Genomic DNA, 18,033 nt, shown 5'->3' on the forward strand with positions numbered 1-18,033 from the left:
AATAAAACGAGGTATGCTTGCAAATGGAATCACTTGTCTGGCTTCTTTTGCTTAGCAGATGTATGCAAATTCATCCACATCAGTACACGTATCAGTAGTTATTTCAAATTTTTTTACTGCTGGGTAGTATTCCATCGTATGGCTAGATCTCTTCTGTTTATTTATTCAACTGTTAATGGGCATCTGGATTGTTTCCAGTCTGGGTCTATCATGAGTAAAGCTGTTACAAATATACTTGTACTGTCTTTTTATGGACATATGCTAACCTTCTCTTGGGTATATCCTTATGAATGAAATTGCAGAGTAGGAGTATTTAACTTTATTAGAAACTCCTGTATCCAATTTTATATTCTTTTTCTTAAAGAAAATCCTTGAAATTGTGTAAGCCTCAGATCCAATAAAGCTGAATGTGTCCTGCAAACAAGATTTCAATCAAGAGGCCAAAGTCACAACAAATCCTCTTCCAGGGAGTGAAGTCAGGATGTACATGGCGGCTGCAAGAGTCATCATTCCCTCTATCACCACATTCTCCTGGCAGCCACAGTCAGCTCTCTAAGTAGCACAGAAGGTCAGACCTGGGTGGGCAGCTTGGAACACGGGCCCTCGGGTCAGCACATTTGTATGTCCTGAGGGAAGACACAATTGCTCGGATAACTAGGCCCTTGATTGCTCTTAGCTAACTCTCAGTCAATCGGATATGGCAAGAAATAGACCTTTGTTTGGGGCTATGATTTATCTAGATTATGGTGCCGGTTCTCCTACTTGATGGACATTGACAGAGATGCCTGACAAGGCATTAAGGTGTTATTTGTGACCCAAGTTCACTCAACTGCCAGGAAATCCAGTGCCCTTCTGCCCATGGCGGTGCAGGAGGAACTCAGCAAGGAGCTGGGTTGAAGGGCCCACCTGTGCTGGCGAACCTATCCCCTCTGACCTCAACTAGAGGCTCCCTGTACCTGCTAGACCCCAAACACTTCCCCATTCCCAGCTGAGTGCATGATCAGTCGCTCAGTTGTGTCTGACTCTTAGCGGCCCCATGGACTATAGCCTGCCAGACTCCTCTACTCATGGAATTTTCCAGGCAAGGATACTGGAATAGGGTGTTTTTTCCTCCTCCAGGGGAATCTTCCCAACCCAGGGATGGAACCTGCGTCTCTCATGTCTCCTGCATTGGCAGGCGGAATCTTTACCTAGGAAGCCCCCCATCCCTAGCCATGATCTAACCCATAGCTCAGCTTGTTTCCCAGCTTTTCTGGATCGAATTGCATGTGGTTTATTTCAGAAAATGACCCAGTGATGAAAGACATGGAGTTCACCCCTGGTTATTCTACCCACTTCACACAAAGAGAATGCTCCCCCACGTTGCACTCCGAAGAACACGGCTCTCAAGCCCTCAGACCTGATTATAATGGTCTGATTAACCCACCGGGGGCTCACACAGATTTTAGCCAGTGCAGATTTACCTGGGCACTAGTCTTTCAGCTAATCCTATCAAAGGCTGTAGGCTGGGTAGTGGGATGAGATGACAAATCCAAACATATTTACACAGATGTCTTGTTTAGCCCTGCACGCAGCCAGGTCTGTGTTTGCATCTTGTAACAGAATCACAGTGATCACAGGCCAACTCTCTTAGAAACCTAAAACCAGGATATTGAGCGAGAGAGAAAATGGGAGAGAAAGAAAATGGATGGAGATTAAGATTTAAAAAAAAAAAAGCTCCAGGGGAAGCGGCTTTCCGGCAGCAAACAGCTGAGAGCAGCACGTTTGTGTTCAGCCTATGTGGTTATTTTCTGATTAGATGGGGTTGTTTGTCTAATCAGATTTTCTGCTTCCCTGTTATCCATCTTATTAGGCTCTTTCTACATGTGCAGCTTCGGGTTCCCATCTAGCAGTCCCAAGATGATTCAAAATAATGACCAACAAAGGCACTTACTGTGGGATGGTATTTATTAGGTTTATTCCAAGTCAGGCCTCTCTGACTCCACCTAAGTAAGAGGATAAATATTCCTTTTCTTTCTTTTAAGTCTCATGAGGAGTCTAGTTTTCATGCAAATCTGATAATGAAAATGGGCTTCCCCTGGTGACTCAGTGGTAAAGAATCCGCCTGCCAATGCAGAAGACGTGGGTTCGATCCCTGGGTGGGGAAGATCCCTTGAAAGAGGAAATGGCACCCTACTTCAGTATTCTTGCCTGGGAAATTCCATCAGCAGAGAGAGCTGTTGGGCTGCAATCCATGGCGTCACTGAAGAGTCAGACACAGCTCAACGATTAAACAACAGCAACAAATAATGAAAATAGCTTCTCGACTAATCAGAGAAGATGCTCTGGGTAGAACCTGATTCCCTCAACATAAATCAATGTTACTTGAGACCTACTAAGTGCCAAGCACCCGGTAAGCAGTGGGGGTGTAGAGTGATGGGCAGAATGCACACAGCATGCAACTATTAGTATACATAGTCTGGGACACACAGGAGAAAAGGGTTTTCTTTCACTGCCAAGAGCATGAATGGAAGAGAGATGGGTAATTTGCGTACTGCCCTTGCTCTGTCAGTGGCAGAGTAACATGAGGAAAAATGTGGGTTTTTTTGTTTTTTTTTTTCCCCTAACAGCCAAGCAAGTATTCCCACCTGCCCAGCACATAGAACAGAATACCCTTGTGAAGTATTTATGTAAGCAGCTTTTGAAGAAAATTAAAATGACAAAAGGTCTTCCTACAATCTTTCTGTACTTTTAAACTTGACAATTTGAGACCATAAGAATGACAGGAACAATCTCTAAAAATAGTACTTTAAAGAAAATGTATTAAAATCTCAGATAACTACATTACATGTTGTACACAAAGTAATCTTACTTCAGATTCTGTGATGAGCAAAAATGGCTATTTAGCAGAGAAGGCAAATGCTGCCCTATGGCTAAGAAGAATTGAGCTCCATGTCGATTGTGAGAAGAAAATTCAACTTCTCTTTAAATGCCATCTACTGATGGTTTCCAGCAAGCCTTTAGCTATTTTGCAATCACACATTGCACAAGGAATTTTGACAATCAAGGGTATGTTAAAGTCTTCAGAGATCTTTCTGAGACGGATGATCTCAAACATTTCCTACTTGCTACAAAAGGCAGTTATTACTAAGTCAAAATTTCTCATGATTTGAAAATCCTGTTTACTTGTGAGTTCTTGTTTCAGAATCTATGCTTCAGGCACAGAAATTTGCCTTAGGTCTAGTGTTTACAATGGTGAAGACCATGTTTGTTTAAAGTTGAATAGGAATGGGGCTGGTAGAGATGGTCAAGTGGGAGTCAGCCTTCTGGGGAATGGCAAGTTACCCGTGTACAAGTGTGAATCCTATAAGAGAAGGAAGGGAGGCCCCTGAAGCTAGCTTTCTGTTCCAGAATTTACACAGCACAAGAGTTCAGAGCCCTGTGCAAACTGATACAAAGTGAGCCCCAGTGTCCTGGTGTGCAGAAATGGGAACTGGAGGTGGGAGAGGAGGTGGGCGTTGGGATGCAAGGAAGACTGAGTCCTAGATGCACCCTAGATGTTGACTAAATCCTGCTCTCAACACTTATCTTTTTGCCTCCATGGCACTCAAAGTGGCCTTCCAAACCATGCTTTCTCTTTTTTTAAGGAATTAAAAAAAAAATTGTGGTGAGATATGCATGCGTGGGTGCTCAGTCACTTCAGTCATGTCCGACTCTGTGACCCCATGGACTGTAACCCACCAGGCTCCTCTGTCCATAGGATTCTCCTGGCAAGAATGCTGGAGTGGGTTGCCATGCCCTCCTCCAGGGAATCTGCCTAACCCAGGGATCGAACCCCAGTCTCCCACAGCTCCTGCATAGCAGATGGATTCTTTACCACTGAGCCCCTGGGGAAGCCCATAACATCAAATTTAGCATCTTAATCATTTTAAATGTTCGGTTCAGTGGCACCAGATGCATTCACACTGTGCAATCACTCACTTTCAGAACTCTTTCCATCTTGCAAAACTGAAACTTTGTACCGTTAAACAATAGCTCCTCATTCCTCCTCCAGGATTACAACTTTTTAAAAAGTTTAAGTGTAGTTGATTTACAATGTTGTGTTGGTTTCAGATGTACAGCAAAGTGATTCAGATACATATGTGTATGTATATATACATATACATATATATATATATATTCCTTTTCAGATTCTTTCCCTTATAGGTTATTATAAAATATTGAGTATAGTTCCCTGTACTATACAGTAAATATGCTAATCCCTAATTTATTCCTCCACCCCCTGTTTTGGTAACCACAGTTTGTTTTCTGTCTGTGGTCAGCCACTGATTTCTTAATTCTCATTCTTTCTGAAGGAGAAGGCAATGGCACCCCACTCCAGTACTCTTGCCTGGAAAATCCCATGGATGGAGGAGCCTGGTGGGCTGCAGCCCATGGGGTCGCTAAGAGTCGGACACGACTGAGCGACTTCACTTTCACTTTTCACTTTCCTGCATTGAAGAAGGAAATGGCAACCCACTCCAGTGTTCCTGCCTGGAGAATCCCAGGGACGGGGGAGCCTGGTGGGCTGCCGTCTACGGGGTCGCACAGAGTCAGACACGACTGAAGCGACTTGGCAGCAGCAGCAGCAGCATTCTTCCTGAGTGCTGTCTCAGGTTCTCCACCTGCTCCAGGACCCTCAACTTCCCCCAGCAGCCTCCCTGCACAGCCCTCCACCTGCCCTCAGCTACTTCCTTATCTCCATTCTGTTGTGAACAGTCTTCTGTGTGATCGCACTTTTCTCCATGGGTACCTTCTACTAAAAGCTGCCTCCCCCTCTTATCCCCATCAATAGTGGGGAATGTCTCTGCTTCTCCTTTTCTCTCATCTCCAGGGCCGGAGCTGGGCTCAGAGAATTCCTTACACCCACCTCCGGGTCATCATCCCACTGCGTTTCCTCCTCAGCTGCCTCCTTTGACGGCTCCACCAACTACCTAGGAGATTGTCTCGGCAGTCTCTCCCTGAGCCCCCGGATTCCCACCGTGCTCAGCGAGGTCAGCTTAGGAATTTAAACTGCCACATGCAAACTACCTGTCACTTGCTTGAACCCCTAGCCCAAGACCCCAAAGAGGGATGAGCCTATACTTGAGCACCCGGTAGAAGGAAACACTCCTTCCAGTTTTAAACAACATTGCTGCTGCTAAATCGCTTCAGTTGTGTTCGACTCTGTGTGACCCAATAGACGGCAGCCCACCAGGCCCACTGTCCCCGGGATTCTCCAGCCTAGAACACTGAAGTGGGCTGCCATTTCCTTCTCCAATGCATGAAAGTGAAAAGTGAAAATGAAGTCACTCAGTTGTGTCCGACTCTTCGGGATCCCATGGACTGCAGCCCACCAGGTTCCTCCATCCGTGGGATTTTCCAGGCAAGAGTACTGGAGTGGGCTGCCATTGCCTTCTCCACATTTCAACCTAATGAAGATCTTTTTTGATCCTGATTTTGTCAATGTTTGTTTGCCATTATTCCCAGTTCCAGGTCACTTGCAGATTAATGAATGTGTCTTCTATATCTTTATCCAAGTTTTTTTTTATTAAATATGAATACAACAGTGTTAAAATTAGAGACTTATGAAAAGACACTAAAGAATGTCCTTCAGAGTAATGTCTATCTGTTAATTAGCATCTTTTGAATACAATTGTTCAATTCATCTATTTAAATGTACCTCATTTTTCTTCTGTTTTGTCCCCAGGCCTATCTGGAAACTTGGCTGCTCTATATGTATCACATTTTTCACTTGTGTCAATTTAATAACCATGACAACCTGAAAAAAAAGATTCATTTGACATTACCTCTTCAATGATATTTATTAATCTGGTGATTAATCTGGTGATTCCTCCCATGTATAAATTCTGCCTTGTTAAGTCATGTCCAACTCTTTGCAACCCCATGGACTGTAGGCCTCCAGGCTCCTCTGTCCATGGGATTCTTCAGGCAAGAATACTAGAGTGGGTTGCCGTTTCTTTCTCCAGAGGATCTTCCCAATCCAGGGAGTGAACCCTCATCTCCTCCATCGCAGGCACATTCTTTACCACTGAGCCACCAGGGAAGCATATAAGCTCTCCCTAGCATCCTGTTAATAAGTAATCCTAGGATCTTACTTAGAATCATGATATTTCCAAGAAAGTGTAGGGAGGAAAATGCCTCATCCTCTTCATTTTGAGAACAGTATCCCACTTGCCCATCACCAGCCTTTCAACAACTCTCCTCCTTTCCATAATTTCCTCATTGGAGAAACAATCCGTTTCTGAGAATCTCAGGATTCATTGAAACCTTGTGAAACGAATCTTTAGCCTCCCTCATGTTAGGGTTATTTGTGTAACATCTTACCCCCTCCACAACCCCCCCCAAGACCGTCAAACTTGATTATGAACTCCTTGGCAACAAGGGACAGTGCTTATTTTTCTTGTTGTCCCTGATGTGCCTTGCACTGTATATTTGAAGGTTTGAATTGAAGTGAAGCACACAAAGGAAGAAAATTAGTTTGGTCTACGCAGTCTCAAAATCATTTTCTTGGTCAAATTGGATTCTCTTCATCTATCTTAACATCTAATTTGTGCATAGCTGAATTAGTCTTGCAGTTAATCTGATATGGTTTTCCGTCTACTGAAGACATTAAATTCATTTTCCTGATCTGGTGATTTTTAATCATATAGTCACAGCCCACTCACACAGAAAAGTAAAACAGCAGATTAAATAGCTAACTAATAGCAGAATGATGAATGGAATTAGCCCTAAACACAAAGGCTTTTACATATAATCTATAGTTTTTGCCAAGTCGTTTGTTCAGTTTTGATCCAATACGCTTTTGTTAAAGTGATAATAATAGTCACAAATTTCTGAGTGCTTCCTAGGGGTGAAGTGGTTAACTGAGACAGATTAACGTGATGGTTAAGCATGTGGGCTTGGCTTGAGTCCTGGATATGTTGTTGTTGTTTAGTCACTAAATCGTGTCCAAATCTTTGTAGCCCCATGGACTATAGCCCACCAGGTTCCTCTGTCCATGGGATTTTCCAAACAAGAATACTGAAGTGGGTGCCATTTCCTTCTCCAGGGGATCTTCCTGACCCAGGGATCAAACCTGCATCTCCTGTGTTGTACCCATTACTATTTGTGTGACTTTAAGCCAATTACTTCAACTGTAGAACAAAATATAATAAATGTTGGTTATACCATCATTATTTAAATGTATTATCTCATTTAATCCTCACAATAACCTTGTGAGCCACTATTACTTTCTGTTACTTTACAAGTTTGCTAGGTACTAGCTGCTGGATGATGTAGGATTCATAGAAATGGTCATGTCAGAATCAGTCATGGTCTTGCCCCCAAGGACGTCATAATTAAGTAAAGAGGACTGAATTTTGAATAATTAACTGTAATCAAAGAGAAGAATCATATATTTGCTATAGCAACATGAATGCAAAATGTGTGCGAGCACAAAGTGTTTAATAGCTAACTTTATATAAAAGAGATTCTGCCCTTGGGTGTCTCTTCAACCCCCTTTTTACCTCTCTCAGCCTTGCTAACTCCGCTACACTGGTCTTCTTTCATTCCTTGAACAAATCATGCTCCTTCCTATGACAGGGCCCCTTTCCTCTGCCTGGATGCTCTTTCCTCTACTCACCTGACTACTCTCATAGAACTGTCTCACCCTTTGAATCTCACCTTAAATGTCCACACCCACTTAAGATATTCTCTCCCTTATTCATATCCTTTCTCAGTCCTTTACTGGATTCCTTCGTATACTTATATATTTATACTTCATAACTTATCAGATACTTTATTTCCATACTTGTTTTTATCAGTCTCTGCCTTTAATAAGAAGAGCCACCATGGGAATCATCTTTTACCTCTACACTATTGCATTCCCAGTACCTAACAAAAGAGTAAATATTCTTTAAATATTTGTTGAGAGAATTGATGACTATAATGCTGGATGACTTGGGTAGGATTTTCAAAAGCTAAACTTCATTTCTCCTCACTCCCCAAAACAAATTTTAAAGCTACACAGAAAAAAGTAGGCTTTAATTAGATATAATCAAATCTCATAATAGATTCTTTATCTTCCAACATCAAAATTGATTGTGCATATTGAATTGAGTAACCAGGTCACTGTTTCCTTTTTTGTGTTACTTGTTATCTAAATGGTCACATTTCCTTGTGTTTACAAAGTTCTTTTTTTTTTTCATTGTTTCAGTTCCTATTTTGCAGGTATCTCATCCTGAAGTTTTTATGATGTTTAGTAACTTCCCACATGCAGATAACATTATCTCCCAAGAATCAGGGAATTGCCTTCTTGTGGAATTAGTGGCTACAGAACTAGCTTGATGGTGAAGCTGGGAACTCTCTTCTGACAGTTACATGCCCCCTCCACCCCTTCAACAGCTCAATACCACTGGGGAGGAAAGAGAAATGCAGGCAGCAAGAGGTTGAAAGCTCCCAGCTTGTTTCTGCCAAGACACATCAGTTTCAGGTCATGTTTCTGCAGCGCACGTGTCATGGAGTGAGCATGAGCTGTCAGCATGGAGAACAGAGAAGTTCCTTTGACAGATCCCACGTCTACATTCCAAACCCATTACAACAGGGGAACTTATTCCCCTCCAATGAGCTGCTCCCTCCCTCAACTGGACCCCCAGCTGCAGAAGGCTCTCCATGTCTGGACAGCCATGTCTTGAGGCCTGGAAGAGCCGCATCTCTAATTGTCATATGTATTTACAGGGCAGAGCTGCTATATTCATAGCTGGGGGTAGGGGTGAGGAGGGACAAGCAGGCAGAAACACAGCCTGTCTCTGCAGAAAGGGCTGCCTGTCATTTCACATTCTTGCCAAATGTGTTCCGTTCATATCTAGAATCATAAAAATGTGAGCTTCAGATTTAACTTTCTTTTAGTGTAAACCTCACACTTCCAAAAGTAGCTTTCAAGAAATGACTAAACAAATACTATAATGAAAATTATAAACTCCGCCTAATTACTCATTACTTTTGCATTCTAGTTTCCATATATAAGAGGGCTGGGGAGGAAGGCAAAAAAAATATTCATTGACCGGGGCTAGGCATTTTAAAATAATGGGAGAGAGGAAGTTCCACTTGACAATAGAATGTGGTTTGAAGACATCCCCACTGCATTTCTCTCCCAACTTTCCACTAAATCTCATAAAACCCATAAATAGATGTAAACTTTTTACACTGGCTAGAGCTAGTACTAATAATAGTCAAGCTATTGCCAGAATCTAGGAGGAATTTCCATGAACCACAAGGATGGTAGAATTAGATTGAGAAACACATTCTGTGGTCTTCTAATTCTTCATCTCTAGAAAGAGAGCAAATCTGAACAACCTTATACCACCCTCCCTGTTGTCCCTGGCCCAGCAGGTAAAAGCTGAATCACCCAGAGATACAGGGAACTGTCTCTGTACCCCGCAGGTGGTGGAGAGAGACAGGTTGGGGTGGACTGATGATGCTGATGGCAGGATGTGAATGTGTGAAGGCAGTAAGAGCATTGCATGCTGAGAGAGGTACATTTTCACCTATTTTGGATGTTCTGAGTGTCAGAGCATCTCGCCACAGTCCAATTGAGTCACTCTGGATGAAAATGTGTGGGGTATCAGGAACTGGTCTTGGAGCTATGCATAAAATCCTTCAAAGGAAAAATTATTCATTCATTCAGCCAGCGTTTACAGAGTACCTACTATATGCCAGACACTAGTCTTGCCACTGGGTAAACAATTGGCTTTCAAGGAGCTTACTTGCAAAGTGGGAAATAAAATAAATAAAAAACAAATGTTGTTACTCAACAGCAAGTGTTATGAAGAAAGTTCTATCTGAATAAGAAGGTAGAGATGGGAGTGTAGGAAGGCCTGAGGAGGAAGACCTCCTGAGGACTTGAAAGTGAGATAGGAAGCCAGTGTGAAGGTTAGGGGAACGCTTTCTTGAGATCAACAAAGTTAAAAATGCACTTTCCTTTTTACAACAGATTCTCATTGCGTTTTAACTCAATGGAGAAATTAGGATGTTTCGTAGTACAAAGAGCATTTATTAAGATGGGTGATATCATAGAACCACCATCGACTACTGGGGGGTAAACTCCAGTCAGTCTGGAGAATTTATTAATGACAGGAATGGATAAGCTATTGTTGCCAGCCGGATCAGATGTCTGCCTACCTTTATAAATAAAGTTTCTTTGGGACACATTAGGCCCATAAAGCCTAAAATGCTTACTATCTGGCTCTTTACAGGAAATGTATGCTGAATATTATTATAAAAGATAAGGAAAAAATTTGAGGAATAACGGACCTGAAGACAAGAGCTGGAAGCTAGATTCCAAGTGGAGGTGCCAGCCTGAAGGAGGAACAGGGACATTTTCCATGTGTCACTGGGGTAAAGGCAGGTAGGATCTACAAACATGGGACATTAGCAAATCTGGAGATGGTTTACCAGGTCATTCTCCTCTGATTATTTCTATTTCTTCTGTGAAGAAAAGAAGCGAAGTTGTCCCATGGAGTGTGGAGAGGAGAGAGTGCCGGATCTGAAGATATGAGAAATGAATTAAAAAAAACCAGAGGGAGCAGAGGTTAGAAGGGACACATCCAATCATTTAACAGAGTGTATCTGCATAGTTCTTTCCTCATTTGAGAATTTGCAAATTAAATAAAATTAACATGGGACTTTCAAACAATCACCGAGGATCAGGAGAAAAGAAATATCCTCACCAAGGCTTCAAGAAAGAAATAGCTACAAACCAATAATTAATTATAAGAGATATTAATTTCTAGCAAAACATATTTTCAATGGCCAAGCAACTGCATTTTCAGGTAAGTACCTTAGTGAAATGTGTAAACATAAACAAATAGATAAATAAACCTCACACAAAGGCTTTTATTGCTGTCCTTTTAGTAAGAGCCAAAAATTGAAGCCAACCTATATGTTCATAGCAGTGGTATAGCCAAAATAACTGGTACATGAGGGACTTCATTCATATAAAAGTGACCTTGAAAACACAATGTTGAGAAACATTCAAGTTGCATAAGATTATTTATAGTCCAGTCAATCATTTACATAAAATTTACACACTCATAAAACAATGTGTTGTCTATTAATCTATATTTAGGAAACATAAAAACAAGGACTGAGATCACAAAATTCATGACAGCAGTTAACTGTGAAGAGAGGAATAAAGAGAAATTGTGTTTAGGGAAAGATTTATAGAAGACTTTAACTTTATGATAATAGTTTATTTCTTAAAAGATCAGATAAAATGTGACATAATATTAATATTTGTTCATTCTAGGTAGACAGGTGCATGGGTATCTTATTATCTTTTTTTTTCTTATTATCTTGTTGAAAAGCTTTTTGGCTAAATTATTTTTCAAAATAAAAATGAATTATGAAAGTTTATTAGGATTTTTTGAAAACACTAAAACTGGAGTTGAGTTTTTTTTTTTTAAGACTGTAACAGGGCACAGTCACCCATAAGCTCAGCACAAGGACTTCCCTGGCAGTCCAGTGGTTAGGACCTTGCACTTTCACTTCTGGGGGCCCCAGTTCAATAGCTAGTTGGGTAACTAAGATCCCAAATACTGCTCAAAACCTTAGCATTGATGGTAGGTGAGCAGGGAGGCATATTGGCCCTTCACCATTTCACTCCATCTCCTTGGGATCTGCAGCTGGATGCCCCATCACCTTTTATATTTTATATAAATATAAAAACAAATATTTATTTGTTTATCTCCACCTTACCTTTCATTTCTTTCTTACACATCCTTCTCTCAGGACCACTTTTCCTACTTTGCACAAGTGAGTTCTACTCTCCTGCATTGCACCTGACAAGCTGTCTGTGTGTTCCCACCTTGCTGCAGTTTAGCACTCTAGAACAACTTCCCATTTACTTGTTTGTCCCCACTCTGGCGTCTCTGACTCCTAAGGGAGAGGCTGTGTGAAACCATCAAGAGTTCTCTAGCTGGCACAGTCCCAAACCTGACTACATGCTTCCTACATTTTTGATGATTATGTAGATTTTGGGTCCAGACTGGTGCCGTAGGGGGCTTTCTGCTGGCAGAGGGCAGAATAAAGGTGCTGAATGCCTGAAGATGCCAGCAGGAAATAATCTAGGCAGATTGTCTACTGAAAATCTTTTGCCTGGAGTTGGATTTGCATTTCAGAATCATTGATATCTGAAGCTGATCTTCATTTAAAAAAAATGTAAACTCAATTTTTAAAAAGCATCTGATCTTCAGGCTTGCTGGTCCTCTTTGCTTTATCTAAACATATGTGTAGGGAAAGTTGGCTCAGAAATCATTCAAAATTGGGTTTTTCTTTTATAGTTTCCACTCAAAATCCCCCATGTTTTCCACATAAAGTAGCCAAGCCTCAGCCCTACAGAAAACATCCTATAGATATTTTCCTATTTTGCCATCTTGTCCAATTTTGGAAAATGTTGGAACCACGTCAGACCCACCCATTTTAAGTAATGGGGAAAAGATGGATGGGGAAAAACCACTCTTCCACACTCCTGTCAAGCTTGACCTTATCTCATTTATAGTTTTAAAATGATAACTTAATAGTGATGCCCTCAGCTTGAAAACTACTGGTCAGAACAGTGTCAAAAGGCATGAACTCGGGAACTTCCCTGGTGGTTCAGTGATTAAGACTCCATGTTCCAATGCAGGGGCCACAGCTTCGATCCTTGGCAGGGGAACTAGAACCCAGAGGGCCATGACCTCTATTCTGATTTTTGAGTAATGTGGTGCTGTTTCCAGGACCCAGGCAAACAGCTGGGTCTGCGACCGCGTAGTAGGTTGTTAGTCCTTCCTGAGTGTCCACTGCCCCTCCCTACACTCCACCTGCCCTGTCCATGACTCGGCGCCCCCAAGGAGGAGTGCCCTGCCTCCCCGGTGGGCAGCAGCTTGGCCAGGGAACACGAGTGGAGGCAAAAGGCGCCAATCTCCAAAGAAAGCTCCAAGAGGCATTGGTCTTTCCTCTAGCCAGCTTATTCACCTTTCCTGCCTCCAAGAGAACAGCATGTTACAGAAAGAGGCTGCCCTTTTAGCCTGAATTCCAGAATAAAGAAAATCCAGGGAGCTAACTTGCAGCTGATACATAACGTGAGCAAGGAGAAAAACCAAACAAAATGAAACAAAAACCCTTTGTTTGTGAAGCCACTAAGATTTTAGGGTTGTTGGTTACCATGTCATAACCTATTAAAAGATGACAGATGGTGAATTTAAAATTAGAATAAATTAAAAATATGTCCATGCAGTAGGCACCAGGTTAGACTCCTCTCTGCTACCAGCAGCAAGGACTCTGTAGAGGTGAGAGGGAATTTTGCTAGAGACGGGCCTCTTTTTTTCTGGAAGTCTAGCTGCAGCACATGTTCTCTTTCTGGTACACAAGTTGATAAGAAGCCTCTTGTTTTTTGTTTTTTTTTTTTCCAATTCATCCTAAAGGTCCAGAATTTTCTGAGTCTGGAACCAGCTCCAGGGTTCCCCTAACTTCTAGGCAACTCTTTAACATTTCTAGCCTGGTTGCAAATCACCATTGCTGTTTGAACTGAGCAGATTATTTCCTGTCTTCTCTGTATCACTGGTTGGAGAAACCAGAATTTCCCAAATTAGAGTAATTTTTTTTTCCTATTGATTTTGCCATTAGTGACCTGCAATGGTCTCTCCAGGAAAATAGAAAGACTTTCATTAAATATTTCTTGAATGTGGGTGTAGCCCAGAGCCTGCCTGTGGCTATCCTGTTGTTTAGGAGCAAGACCAGAGTTTCATAGTTACAGAGAGGAAAAAGGCTGAGCTTCATGGAAACATGGTTCTTGGCAGGGGTGATTTTCCGGAGGAAACAGAAACTGACGAGGGGCGACAACACAAATGCTGGATACAATACAATACAATACAAAGTAAACCCTGCAACCGTGAAATGAGTGGTATCCATTTAACTTTAGTAGAATCAGTGCATCCTTTTCTTCAGCACACATAGGAATGCTGTTTATCAAAATAACTTTCTCAATACCAAACATGCATATGCTGCTGAGAATTCAACATATTATCCTTACTTCCAATTATCATAGGTCCACATTTTAAAGTAGGAACAAAAATACATGACTACAATGATTGCTTTTAATTTTTAGAAACTTAGTTAATATCATTGGAATATTAGTGACAAACAGCATCTCAGCTTCTTTAGAATTCTTCTTCTTTAGGTAGGATGTGCTCTTTTACAGTAAGTATATCATCTGCCTTTGGCGTGAACGCTCTCTTTTTGGTTTCTCCCACCCAAATTCTTTGCCTCCTTTCTCCCCCTTTCTTCTTTCCTTTCCTTCTCTCTTGTTCCCCACCCCTTGCTCTAAACAGCTTTACCCCTTTTTTGTCTATTTCCCATTCCCACAATCCACCTGATGACCTTAATCCTGGGAGGGGCTGTGTTGCAGCAGGAGGGGGCACCGAACTTAGAGTCAAGGGGGTTAGGGTTGAGTCCTAGTGCTGCCACCGATGTACTGTGTGACTTGGGGTAAGTGACATAACTTCTCTGTGTATCCATGACCTCATCCATAAAATGAACTGAGGAAACGATTCAAGACAGAGGGAACAGTCCAAGTGCTGAACGATGCTGAGAAGTTCGGTGAGCAGAGGACTGAGACGTGACACCAGGTTGAGAGGCTTATTCCTCATTAATGGGTTCAGGGGCTTCACTGTGGGCTCAGAAGACAGACGGGAATGTGATGAGGAGTGAGTGGGTAACCGGGAAATGAAGGCAATGAGCATCACCATCTCTCAAGAAGTTTGGCTTGTGGGACACAGTAAGGAGAGAGAGGGTAGCTGCAGGGGGAAGTAGGGCTAAATCAACTCTGCCTTGCATTGCTTTTATGATACTGAATGTGGATGGGAGAGATGCAATAAAGTGGAAGAACCTGAAGATGGGGGCTGGGGAGTGATCTATTCAGTGAGGTCCTTGAGGATCCTGTGCACAGAAGGGGGATTAACCCTGTCCACATCACATAAAGGGAGGGACAGAGACCATCAATGTGGATGGAATGAGGTGCCTGGTTTGGTGGCAGTAAGTTGAGGTGTTCCTTATTGCTTATTTTTCTTTTTCATGTAAAGTGGGAGGAGAATCTCATCTGTGGAGAATGAGCTGAAAGCTGGAGGTTTGAAGAGAGTACATACTTTGTGAAGTTCTCCAGCAGAGAGGGCCTGCGAGTTCCAAGATACAGATAAAGCACAGTGTTGGAGGAAGCTGAGAGTTGAGACGGCGCTACAGGCTGGTCCTGGTAAGGCAAGGACCTCTAGGTCAAGATCTTTGCCCCAGATGAAAATAAGCATCTCTAATCCTCCCTGTCTGTCTTAGGTCTGTTGCTCAATAACTCAGTTTAAATGAGTAACTTCTTCCTTGTGGGCTAGGTTGATATCACTGGACAGGATCAGCTAGTGGAAGATAACCCTCCAACTCCTATGCATAAACTTGGTCAAGATCAGGCTTTTCCAGAGGCATAACATCCACAGGGAATACTGTATAGGCAAGGTCCTTTTGTATCAGTTTGATCTGGTTAAGTAATATATGTCTCTTCTGTGTCCCACATGTGCCAGATACTAGGAAAAGAGCTGAGAATGAAAAGGAGATATTACCCATTTCCGTGGAGTTTACAGTATAGTGGGGACTCAATAATAACTAATTAAATAATTCTAAGTGAGCAAAGTATCATAAGGGAGTTTGCTTCTATAGCAATCAGTGGACTTCCCAGGCACTAGTGGTAGAGAATCCGCCTGCCAATACAGGAGCCTCAGGAGATGCAGGCCTGATTCAGAGGTTGGGCAGATCCTCTGGAGAAGGGAATGGCAACCCACTCCAGTATTCTTGCCTGGAGAATCCCATGGACAGAGGAACTAGGCAGGCTACAGTCCATGGGGTCACAGAGTCGGACACGACGGAAACAACTGAGCTTGCACGCATGCATAGCAATCAGTAGAAAGAGGGCTCCCCTTTATGTTAGAGGTGAATATGTTATCGAAATGTATGTTTGTGGGGTCTGGCTGCTCACCATTCAAAAGCCAATAAACAGGCTAAGTTGGTGGAAAGGAAAGTTTGCTTTATTTCAGATGCCAGTAACTACAAGAGGAAGGGTGGCAGACATCTGTCCAAAGGCCGATTCCCCTGCACTGGCAACCAGTGAGGGAAAGAGCTTTTTTATACAAAAATGTGTGGGGTGGGGTTGGGGGAGAGAACTACGTGCAGAAACAGCACAGTCATCTGTAACAGTCATCTTTAAAGTGGTCATCAGTGGCCTGACCAGCGTCATCTTTGTTGTTTTAGATGCAGTTAATCTTCAGTTCCAGGGCTTCCCTCCTAGCTCAGTCAGTAAAGAATCTGCCTGCAAGGCAGGAGACCTGGGTTCGATTCCTGGGTCAGGAAGATCCCCTGGAGAAGGAAATGGCAACCCACCCCAGTATTCTTGCCTGGAGAATCCTATGGACAGAGGAGCCTGGCAGGCTACAGTCCATGGGGTCGCAAGAGTTGGACACGACTTAGTGACATGACTAGTTGGACATGACTTAGTGACATGACTAGTTGGACATGACTTGACTTAAACCACCACCAAGCTTCAGTTCCAGAGTCCATTTGTTCCCATTTCTCTGAGGCCAATTCTTGGAATTGTGGTAGCTCACATCCTGGGTATAGTCTGGTCATCATGTAATTAACTTTTCCACCTGGTATTTTAGTGTCTATAAGGATAGGGCTCTGAAAATTATCTACAGCTCCTGAGAAAGAACTAAAGGTCCTTGAGTATGCTTAACGACTAGAGTATTATTATTTAGTCTTCTTTGACAATTTTCCTTTGTTTCCACATTTCTTGCTTCTCTGAATAAAATTATTCTTTGACTAAAGTTTTCCACAGACAAAAGGCAGGCAGAGGTCATGGTGGAGGGGCAAGGACCATAAGGCCTTGCTGTTTCAAGAGAAGATGCCAGGGATGCGTTTAAGACATGAAAAATGAGTAGGTGCTTAGTGAGTGAAAAGAGTTAGCTGGTAGGGAGGAGTGAGCATCAAAGTGTCATGGACATTACATCTTAAGAAAGGTATGAGGTCAATCTTGGGAGAAGTTGGTAATTAGCTGTAAGGGACTCTAACTTGGAAAGTTTTGGGTGCCAATAGACTAGTCATGATTTCTTTTTCCAGACTTACCTTCACTAACACTGCTTCTGTGATTATGGATCATCCCTGATGGATGTTTAGCCTTTCAAGTCCTTTAGCTAATGGCTGTCCATTAGTTACCTGGGGCACAAGGATTCCATACCAGCTACATCAGAATCACTCCATGTGGAGCCTGGCCATTATTTAGAAAGTTTCCAGTGATTCTAATGTGGAGCTGACATTGAGGCCCACCCCCCCACCCCCCCGGCCACCCCCCCACCCCCCCACCACTCCCCCACCCCCTTATCCCCCCTACCTCCCCACCCCCTCTGCTGTGGGGAGACGTGGGTGCACTGGTGCCAAACCCTCAGGACACCCAACCTCAGGTCTCAGAATTAGGGCAGGAGCATTTGCATCTCTCAGCTCCACCCTCTTCCTTCAAATGCCTCAGGGAATTCCTGCTTCCACCAGGTCTGAGAAATTGAATTCTTGCCTATGTTTGAGTCTGAACAGGCTCTTGCTTCTTCCTTTTGTGACATTGCACGCATCTCAGTAACTTGGAGCTCATATCCTTGTCTAGTGTGTTTACAGGAACTCCAACCATCCATCCACCTACCCTCCTTGCCGAGGCCTTTGTGGCTGTTCTGGCTGGCGGGGCAGCAGGCAGGGTGTTCTCAGCTGCTCTCTCAGTGATGCTCCCCCACTGCTCACAGCATTGGAAGAGTTTTCTGTCTGCAGCGATCTACAATTATTCAATCTGCTCTCTTGAGCCTTCCAAACTTTGCCCTGCTCTTTCCCCTTTAAGTACCAGGCTACACATATTGAAGTAGCAGTGTCCATGCTCGTGCTCAAAAGAAGCATTTCCTAGCTAAGTCGAAAGTTCACCTCTGT

The sequence above is a fragment of the Odocoileus virginianus genome, chromosome 13, assembly GCF_023699985.2.
Source record: "Odocoileus virginianus isolate 20LAN1187 ecotype Illinois chromosome 13, Ovbor_1.2, whole genome shotgun sequence".
Lineage (NCBI taxonomy): Eukaryota > Metazoa > Chordata > Mammalia > Artiodactyla > Cervidae > Odocoileus > Odocoileus virginianus.